Consider the following 10,692-nt stretch of genomic DNA (forward strand, 5'->3'; position numbering starts at 1 on the left):
CTCAACATTCAGAAAACTAACATCATGGCATCTGGTCCCATCACTTCATGGCAAATAGATGGGGAAACAGTGACAGACTTTATTTTTGGGGGGCTCCAAAATCACTGCAGATGGTGACTACAGCCATGAAATTAAAAGACGCTTGCTCCTTGGAAAAAAACTTATGACCAACCTAGACAGCATATTAAAAAGTAGAGACATTACCTTGCCAACAAAGGTCCATCTAGTCAAAGCTATGATTTTTCCAGTAGTCGTGTATGGATGTGAGAGTTGGACTATAAAGAAAGCTGAGCGCCAACGAATTGATGCTTTTGAACTATGGTGTTGGAGAAGACTCTTGAGAGTCCCTTGGACTGCAAGGAGATCCAACCAGTCCATCCTAAAGGAAATCAGTAATGATGTTCATTGGAAGGACTGATGCTGAAGCTGAAACTCCAATACTTTGGCCACCTGATGTGAAGAACTGACTTATTTGAAAAGACCTGATGCTGGGAAGATTGAGGGCAGGAGGAGAAGGGGACGACAGAGGATGAGATGGTTGGATGGCATCATCAACTCAATGGACATTAGTTTGAGTAAACTCCGGGAGTTTGTGATGGACAGGAAGGCCTGGCGTGCTGCGGTTCATGGGGTTGCAAAGAGTCAGACACGACTGAGCAACTGAACAACCACCTAGATAGCTATTCCCAGGTAGACAGCCCCACCCACCCATATAGCCCCACCCAACTAGATAGCCCCGCCCACTGGATAAAGGACTTCCTTGCCCTCCAACCTTTGCTGAGAAAACCCCTTCTTCCCTCTCCCACCTGGACTTGGCAGCAGCCTCAGAACTGTCCCTCCACCTGTGCTCTTAGGCCCCACTTCACGCTCTACCATGCTGCCTAACTAGGCTCCTGGAAGAGCAGCTCTGGTCACCCCTCGCCCTCGCTCACACTCCAGAGTGTCTTGGGCAGCCTCAGGAATGGGAGGCAGACTCCAGCCCAAGGCGACGGCTCTCCACGTGTGCCAGCCTTCCCTCCACTTCTTCCCGGACATGGCTGTGCTCTAAGCAAACTCAGCTCCCACTCCTCTATAAAATCCAGTGCCTGAGCCTGTCAATACTGCTCTTCCTGCTGGGACCCACCCCACGTCTGTCCGCCCTTCAAGGTCCAGCCCCGTCATCTATGCTTTCCCTATTTACTCCATTTGACCGTACATCTCCTTCTTTAAGCCTCTGAGCCCTTCATCTTCATCTCCTTGGAGCACCAGGCACACACTGCCCATCGTGGGTGTCTGCATCTTCCCTCCCACTGGACTACACCCCGACCCCCCCCCAGAGGAAGGGACAACTGAGGGGCCATAACCAGACGTCACAGGAGCAGACCGCCTTACAGACAGCAGGTGCCCAACAACACGGTGAGAATGACCGACCACCCCAATTCCGGGAGAGGAAAAGCAACTTTTAGGATTGTTTTCACCAAAACTGGCATGAGATTCTCCATTTTCAGGGCATTTCACAGTCAATTTATCCTGAGAAAAGGCTCCTCATCGCCTGGTCTTTCAGACAGCCAGGCACAGGTCAAAATTTTTGCCTTTTAAATAATTGAAACACAGAGCCACAGGATCTTATCCGCTGCAGACCAAATATGACATCTGAGTCACTATAATCCCCTCGGATGTGCAGCTCAGATCCCCAGGAGGTCTTTGGAAGCCAGACACAGTGACAGAGGCTCTGACCTTGGAGAAACGCTGTGCAACCTTTCAGCTCTGGATAGCGGCCGAGACATACCTGTGCACAGGACCAGAAGGGGATGCTAAGGCAGAGCCCACAAGACGGGGATTTACTAAGAGTCGGATTAAAGTAAGTGTATCAGTCTGCCAAAGGTCTGACCTGCATTCTGACTTAGCATGCTCAACTCTGCTAATCTGAGAAAGAGCGCACACACTTAATGCCCCACCTGAACCTGCCAATCGGAGAGCTGGGCGTGCGGCTGGGTGGGTGTGGGGCTGGAGGTCAGCCTGCGTCAGGACAAGGAGCCCTGATGGGTGGTCAATATGGTCAAGCTACAGGAGGAGCTGAGACCAAGAGTCGGCAAGCTGCTGTAGCACAGAAAGCTGTCTGACTCTAACATATGAGCCCACAAAGGTGAAGATAAGATAAAGTCTACCATCTGATTTTCTCTCTCTCTCAAAAAAACAAAACAAAACAAAACTGATTCTTTTTTTCCTTCCTTAATAAGTCAAGTTGTTCAGATTTTCTAAGCCCAGGTTTCCTTATCTGAAAAAATAGAAATCATAAAACTTGTCCCATTACTTCAAAAAAAATTTTTGAAGGATAGTTGACAGTAGACATGAGCAAGATTGAAAAGGTATTCTAGAGCAATCAAAAAGCAAAGTGATGTTATTACTTTTAGGCAAAACAATTATGGGAAAAAATAGCCATCCCAAGAATGAAAGGGCTTCCTGAGTCAGTAACTGGCCGCTGGTCTCCACACGGGGCCACCATGTCTCACTGTCTCCTCCCCTCCTCCCTCTGTTCCTGGCTCTTTCCCCTGAGTGCTCCTTTTTCCGAGTGTCTTTCCCTCCCTCGCCTTGACTGCAGTTGTGCGAGGTGCAGGCAAGAGCCCCAGGCACAGCAGCACCCCCAGGCTGGAGACAGAGGCCCCTCACCAGGCAGCACCTAGCCATACAGCCCCTCCACTGGCGCAAACGTGGGGCCACAGAGCAGGACTCAGCCTAGCCACACAAGACCCATCCTCTCCCAGGATCCTCACGGTTCCCAGAGTGGATGCTCCTGGACTATAGACAGGTAGACGGGGACATACAAACTAAAGAGCTGTGTCTTGCCCAACACCCGCTTCCTGCCATTCCAAAGCCCTGCTGGCAGGAAGGGGAGGGCTGAGCTGAGTCTGGAGACCTTCTTTGTTTTTTGGAAGGGAAACAGCATCAGTCACTTCTCATTGCTGGATTGTTAAACACCTAGTTAAAGTAAAATTTCTGATACAGGCCCAGGGAGCCTCAGGAACACACTAACCCTCATGACTGCCACAGTGGAATTCCCTGATACAATATCCTTGTCTACATAGGATTCTGATGTGGTGGAGCCACATGAGGAAACGGGCTCTTCTAACAAAAAAGCCATAATTCAGACCCAGAAATTCCATCCCAACGTCTGTACCCTAAAGAACTGAAAGCAAGAACTCAGATACTTGTACACTGATATTCACGGCAGCATTATTCACTGTAGCCTAAAGGCAGAAACAGCTCACATGTCCATCAGTTGACAGATGGATAAGCAGAATGTGGCTGGTTCATACAGTGGAATATTATTCAGCCACAAAAAGGAATGAAGTTCTGACACCCGTCATACAACATGGATGAGCCTTGGAAACGTCACATAAAATAAGCCAGACACAAACAGAAAAATATAGTGGGATTCTACATAAATGAAATACCTAGAATAGAAAAATTCACAGACAAACAGACTAGATGCTACCAGAGGCTGGGAGAGGGAGGAATCGGGAGTTGTTACTTAGAGCGTGTAGAGTTTCTGTTCGGAGTGAGGAAAGAGTTTTGGCAATAGTCTGGTGATGGCTGTGCAACGCTGTGAATAAAATTCACGCCACTGAACTGTATACTAAGATTGGTTAAAATGAAAAACTTTGTTATATAAATTTTATAATAAAACATTTTTAAAGGTCATAATTCACATCTTCAGCTATCAGTGGATGTGCCTTACAGACTTAGCTTTTCTGAGTTAAAAGAAATAAATCTTAAAATCACTTTTTGTGTAACTGAAAGAAAGTGCTCAATCTCACCTCCAAGTGACACCCAAGTCCCCAACTGACCTCCTGTGCTTCCTTTTAACAGCATCATTTATCAGATGGGTCATTTATCAGGTGGGTCGTCACAACCGACCTAGATCTGAATTCAGGGGATGTGCCACCGGCAGTGAGATGGCACAGGTGAGCCCCAGTGACTGGATTAACATCACAGTCAATGATGCTTGAGAATCCACAGTCACACGGAGATGCATGGGACAGAAGCAGGGATGGGGAGTGACTATCAGTGGGTGCAGGGTCTGTCTCTGGGCTGATGAAAATGTGCAGCCTTTGGTAATGATGATTGCACAACCCTGTAAAAATACTATAAATCACCAAACTGTACATTTTAAATGTATATGAAATGTATCTTTTATGGTAAGTGACATATCTCCACCAAGATGTTCTTTAAAAATAAAGATAACACATGCAGTCTGGGAGCTCAGCCTGCAAGGATGGGCCCCAAACTCATCAGACCCGGGTTGGAGAACAGAGGGCCTGTTTCCAGGGGAGGATTACTGGGGAGACGTTCCAAGAAGGCGGGGAAGCAAGGCCCTGCCACGAAGCGGTCATCTCAAAGCCAAAGCTGGACAGATGGAGTCCCCACTGGGATCTGAGGACCAAGCAGGGTCCAGGCAGGAAGCTCGGGAACAAATGCACAGCTCAGAGAGGGGACGGTGATCGGAGGCGTGTGGAGTGACCACAGGGCAGCACAAGCACTCAGATGTCTGTCCACCGCCATGACCGGCAGAAGACGCAGCTTCCACAGTGCACATCCAAGCCATGTGACACGAGGCTGGTCAAGGTCGTCTCTCCTCGGCCCCAGGTGGAGAGAGGAGAGAGACAGCACGTGCTTGGGAAGTCCAAGAGACCTGAACTTAATTCCTGGCTCCCACAGCATCAGGATGACCTTGACCCCGTTATCAAGACCACTGGTTCTGAGTTCCCTCATGCGAGAAATGTCATTAACGCCCTCCCATGGATGCACGGGGCTTCCCAGGTGGCGCTAGTGGTAAAGAACCCACCTGCCAATGCAGGAGATGCAGGAGACTCAGGTTTGTTCCCTGAGTCAGGAAGATCCCCTGAAGGAGGGCATGGCAACCCACTCCACACCTAGGATGGACATAGGACATAACGGTAGGAAGAGAGTACAAAGCGCACTGCTCCTGCCCCGTCTACAAACACAGAACAATGGATGCCACAACATATTATTTTAAAAATAAAAATGTAGACATTGATGCCCCAGAGATCACAGGCCCAGAGGCTGGGAGGCAGGTGGCGAGAGGTGCAAGGCGCAAAGTTACATGCACGTTTCCCAGCACACATTTTGACGATGAGATTATTTTTGCTTTGGGAAACTAAAGGCTAGTCTGTCACTTCCCATGTAAAATTAAAGCCCTTTCCTATTTGATGAGTGTCTTAAGATGCCGCATGGAATTGCTCCCTCCCCTTACCTACAAACCGCCAGCACATTTGCTATATGTTTTTTTAAAATCAGCTTATTTTCCAAAGCCAAGGTTGACATTTGAAGCAAAGTTTATTTGCCAGGCAGCCTGTCCTCTGGGGCTAAGGAGTGGTTGTTTAGTTTTGGGGAGTTCACGTGGACAGCGAGGACAGGTTGATCGCCCAACCTCCTGCTCTCAAGGTCTGGACCAGCAGAGGACTTCTGCTGGTTCAGGAGGCAGAACTTCGGCCTCAGGCCACACATGGGGACCATGTGCCATGGACGTGAGGAAGCCCGGCCTCCCTGGGTCCTGACCCTCCAGCTGGTCCCACGGTCCTGAGAGCCCACAGGCTCAGGGTGGTTGCCAAGAAAACCAGAAGACCAAGCCTCCCGTGATGATCTTCCCCTTCTCCTTTGATATTCAGTGTCAGCCAGGCCACCTCAGATTCTATTTCTCTTTGTTTCACGCTTCCATCCTTGAAGTTTTGAATAATGTCAGCCACCCAACACCACCTCCAACGCTGCTTGAATGCTACGAAAGTTTCATGGCCCTGCTTCCTCACATGCCAGTGTCCTGTGATTTGCTAAAGCCAGCTGCCACCGCACAGCGATGTACACCCAGCCTCCCATTTGGAGCCTCACGGCTGCCCTGCAAAGCCGACTGGCTAAGGATTACTGTCTCCATCCCACAGATGAAAAATGGGGACCTGATTCTTTCAAACGTCTCAGAGAAAGACATCAAGTCAAAAAAATGTGACCCAAGTCATTCTTCTAGGTGTAGGGTTATTTATTTTTCTTTCTTTCTTTCTCTTCTTTACTTTTGCTAACTAACATCTTTGAAAGGTTTTAGCCCAACATGGATTATTTTGGAAGGAGAAAAGTATATAAATGACTGAACATGACACAATGGCTACAAAGTAAATAGAGCTTAATTGAGTAATCAAATCAACATTTCTCAACATTTCTGCCCACAGGCAATACGGAGAAGAACATTCATTTACTGTCTGAGTTTTGGCTTGCTTCTCTAAAGGACAGGAGACAAGATTATTTTATTTTCTTTTCAGCTAGGTTCCAGCAGGCAGCACCATGAGTAGATGAGTGTATTAAAAGAAAGCCCTGTTGGCAAATGGGCAGCTTGAATATTTCATGAAATGATGGCAACACGGTGTTCTGAAATGGTGGCTTCCTCCCGGGACCTCAGAGGCCACACCTCTGAGGGTGAGCAGGGCTCAGGCCTGGTCCTAAAAGCTGAAGACCAGCTCAGCGTCCATGGCCTTCCAGTCTCTGGGTGCATCAGGTCAGACACCAAAGGCTCAGAGATTCTGGGGATCGTGGAGGCAGGCCCCAGTGACCCCCTCCCCATAGACCTCTCCTTCTTTAAATGTCTCCTGGGAAGAGGAGGGGTCCTGGGGGTCTAGCCCTGACAAGGGAGCAGGGGGGCCTTTGTTCCCCCAGCTCAGTAGACTCGAGGGCATCCTGGCCTCTGACAGCTGCAGCCTGACCGCCCGTGCTTTCTACCTGTTCTACCTGTGGCTCACCTGCATGGCCACCCTGCCCTTGGTTTCTACACACAGCAAAGCTGGCCGGTCCATGAACAACTGCCAACCCCTTGCCAAGGGAGCCTGGCAACGCAGGCTTGTCGCTCCCTCAGGAGAGCCCTGACTGGGGCAGAAAGGCAGGGAGCAAACAAAAAGGCTTGGACATGTCTCCGAGATTCACAAAACAGTGATCTGAGTTTTGTAGGAGTTTCTTGTGGACACGCACAAACTTTTACTCTGTCGTCTAAGAAATGTTTAAACCTTTCCAATGAAAGATAACCCTGAGTCTGTTTCTAAATCTACTATCTCAGAAAAGACTTTAGCCAGAACAAAAGCAGGGTCAGGAGAGGGATGCAGCAGGGCAAGAAGTTTATTAGGCAAAGTCTAACCAGAAACCCTGGCGATGCTCTTAGAGCATCAGTGTGCACCGAGTAGGTCCAGAGACAGCAGAAGGATGGAGAATGGAGGTGGGTTCCAGGCCCGACTCTCCTGAGTGACCCTGCAGGGGCCTGTTTGCTCATCTGGGAACGGCGTTGGTTCCTACAGTTTCTCTTGCCCGTAAAATCTTCTGATCCTGGAAAGTAAATTCCCGAAGAGACATGCATTTATTCTAGGTCTGCTTGACAACCCTTCAGAGAACACGAGTGTGGAACGGCCCCCTCCCTCTCCCTACACACTCACACACGCAACCGGAGGACAACCGGGAAGCAGCCCTGTAATGAAGAGCTGTCTGGGGTCTGGGGACGGGACTGTGGGGTTTCGGTTCCGACTAGTTAGGCCTCCTCTCCCTCACCTCCATTCAGAGCCAGGTCCCCGGGGGCTCTGGGGAGGTGAGGGCCTGTTTTCAACCTCTGTCTCCTGAGCTGCAGGCCCAAACCGCCCCACTCTGTCCTGTAAATCCCCACCTAGGTGAATTCAGTCCCACATGTAGCAGCTGTGCGCCCCACATGCTCCCAGACACCCCTGCGAGCTGGGCCTCCTCCTGCAGCCCCTGAGGCCCAAGTCCCCTCCCAGCTCTGCTCTCCAGGGCTCCCACCCCTTCTCACCCGGCAAAGAGGTGGCAAGGCCCCAGGGGCCCCAAGTCAAGGCCTGGCCTCAAGCAAGGGGTACCCATCTGGGACCTGGGCCCCACAACACAGGAGTCCTGCCAGCCCCAGCCCTGCTCCTCCCCCTGTGAATTCCAGGGAGTCCCTGCACCCGACTTGGAAACAGCGCTGAAGGCCCTCCATTTCCCCAGAGGGATCCTGTCACATCTACTTGTTTCGTACAGTATATAACCTTGAGGTTCATCGAAACAGGTGTTTACTAAATTATTTTAATAATGACAGTCGTGGCTGGGAGTGTTGCTTCATTATCAGAACGCTTAGCACTTATGTCACTAAATATTTAGCACCTGATATTTTGCAAAACAATTCCCCATGCCATTTAAAACATTTTTTTCCAATCAGTCTTCTGCTCTCATCCTCAGAGCCCACGATAGACTTAGGCAACCGTGAGGACAGAACCTAGAAACAGACTCAATCAGGGCGATTATCTTGCTAATTAGTCTTGTTGTTAGGTCTCCAGGTGTTTCCCAAACAATCCATCTGATTCCTTATTTTTTTTAAGATTTTTTTTAAGTTTATTTTTTGGGGGGATGTGCACCATTCTTAAAGTCTCTAGAGAATCTGTTACAATATTGCTTCTGTTTTTTGTTTTGGATTTTTGGCCCCCAGGCATGTAGGTCCTCAGCTTCCTGACCAGGGATTGAACCCGCACCCCCCCCTGCACTGGAAGGCCACGTCTTAACCACAGGACTGCCCGGAAAGTCCCCTAACCAGCAGCCTTCAGTCCACACTGGAAAATAAAATTGTCTCCCGATTTCGAACGCAGAGCACAGACTCCAGAGTCCCCGTGAGGAGCTGTCAGCTGACAGGTCACCACCGAGTGACCTCCGACGCCAGCCGAAGGGTCTTGGGCCAGGAGGGGCGGGTGCTCCAGCCCCTCACTCTCACTGTCAGGTTGGCGCCCGGGGCTCTTGGACCCTGGGAACTTGCCTATTCATCCTCCCAGGGTCAAGGCTATGCTAGGAGGTGGAGCAAAGAAAGGGATGGGAATGAGAACACGGTGAGGGGGAGGGGAGGGGGCAGGGACCCAGTGCTGAGAAGCAGAACAGACCTCAGCCACTTCCTACCCGAGGTCTCAGGAGCTCTGCTGCCATTCCCAGCAGGACACCAGCCAGACTCTGTGGAGTGTATACCCACTTGTTTCTGTGTTTTTCCCCTAATAAATCTAGGGGAATGTCTTCTTGCCTTTGAGCAACCCCATAGGCCAGCCCCTCCCAACCCCACACTCCAGCAGGGCCTCAGGCCGGCCTGGGACCCACCAGCCCCTCGGGTCACCAAGGCCTGGTGAGATTAATCTGGGGAGGAAACATGTACAGGGAGGATGTTAATACAGGGCCATGACAGGTTCAGCCTAGCGGATGCTGCCTGTGCTAGAGGTCATTGCAGGGCTGGGGCAGGAGGGACGATGGGGTGGGAGAAATCCAAAGTGGGTTCAGTACCGGAGAGGGAAGGGGGTTGGTGAGGGCGCATCACGTGTACAGCGTGGCACCCCAGTCTTCCGGGCCTCTGCCCTGGGGCAGGTACGCCTACGAGGCACAGCAGCCAGGTTGCCCTCACCTGTGCCCCCCACCACAGGTGCCCCTCCTGACGCCCAGACCCTGGAGCGCCACCTCCTGGAAGAGGCAGGAAGCACAGCCCCTCTGGTCTGGGGGCTGCTTTCATCCCCCCAGGGTCAAGGCTGTACTAGGAGGTGGGGGACACAAAGATCAGCACGCCCTCAGACCCTGACCCGGGATGCTCCTGGGTCTCCTTCTGCATCCGGCTTACACCCAGAAGAACCCACCTCAGGCAGTTCTAAGTCACAGAGAAAACTGAAGAAAGAGTCCCAAGTCATCTCCAAGACTCATGGGCCAATGGCTCACCATCTCCTGTACCTGTAGCATCAACCTGTAGAGGACCGTTCGCCCAACGTGAGGCACAGGTGTGCAACGGTACGGGGACTACATCACCAGTCTTCCTGTCTGCCATGTACCAGGTCCCCAGAGGGCATTAGGCTCTTGTGTAATCTATTTAAAATAGCTCTTCTTTATTCAGTGTGTGTGTGTGTGTGTGTGTGTGCATGCGCGCACATTTAAATACTGTTAGCATGTGCTCCGTGGAAATAATGAATAATTGATTCTTGTAACAGATTCGATTGTCTAGTATTCTGATACACTGGAAAGTGTCTGAGTGGTACTAGGGACAGTATTTGGAAATTTAAAAGCCCTTTTCTCCGGGTTCCTCCACACAGAACCTGAGAAAGAGAAGCTAATGTCACCCCTTCTTCAACCTGCACAAGCTGGGGTGCAGGTAACAATGCCCTCCAACCCCTGACCGTGATTACTATCACTTTATTACGATGAGGACTGTCCTGCCGCATCGGTAAGTCCCACTTTGAAAAGAAAAGCACGGTGTGTCTTCCACTCCCAGAACACGCCTCCCCCTCTGCCTCGTCTCCAGCAGATAAGGGACATTCTGATGTTTTATTTGTTAAATGGTTGACTATTAAGAAACTCATTTGCTAGCTGGAGCCTGCAATGGAAAATCAGCCTAGAAAAGTGGGAGGCTGGCGAGCGACCAGAGCAGATGGGAGATGGAGGTGAGGGGAGGCCCACGAGCCCCTTCCAGTCTGGACGTGGAGTCGGGGGCCAGCCCTCGGGGTACCTGCGGGCTGTTCGAACGTGCTGACCCCCTTCTCCACACCCTGACCGCCCCCCCACCACATACACAGCACTGCAAACCAGGGCGAAAGGGCCCATGCACTAAACGATGGGAAGAGGAGGGTGTAACCCCCAGCCCTGGCAACTTCTCCGGCCCTCCACTCT

General features: G+C 50.8%; 1 protein-coding gene across 13 annotated transcripts in view; it reads right to left on the minus strand.

The window, feature by feature from the left end:
• CACNA1C (calcium voltage-gated channel subunit alpha1 C) overlaps window positions 1-10,692 on the minus strand; it is a 391,750-nt gene that overhangs the window by 378,001 nt on the left and 3,057 nt on the right. The window lies entirely within an intron of this gene.

Source organism: Bos mutus, chromosome 5 (genome assembly GCF_027580195.1).
Source record: "Bos mutus isolate GX-2022 chromosome 5, NWIPB_WYAK_1.1, whole genome shotgun sequence".
Classification (NCBI taxonomy): Eukaryota; Metazoa; Chordata; class Mammalia; order Artiodactyla; family Bovidae; genus Bos; species Bos mutus.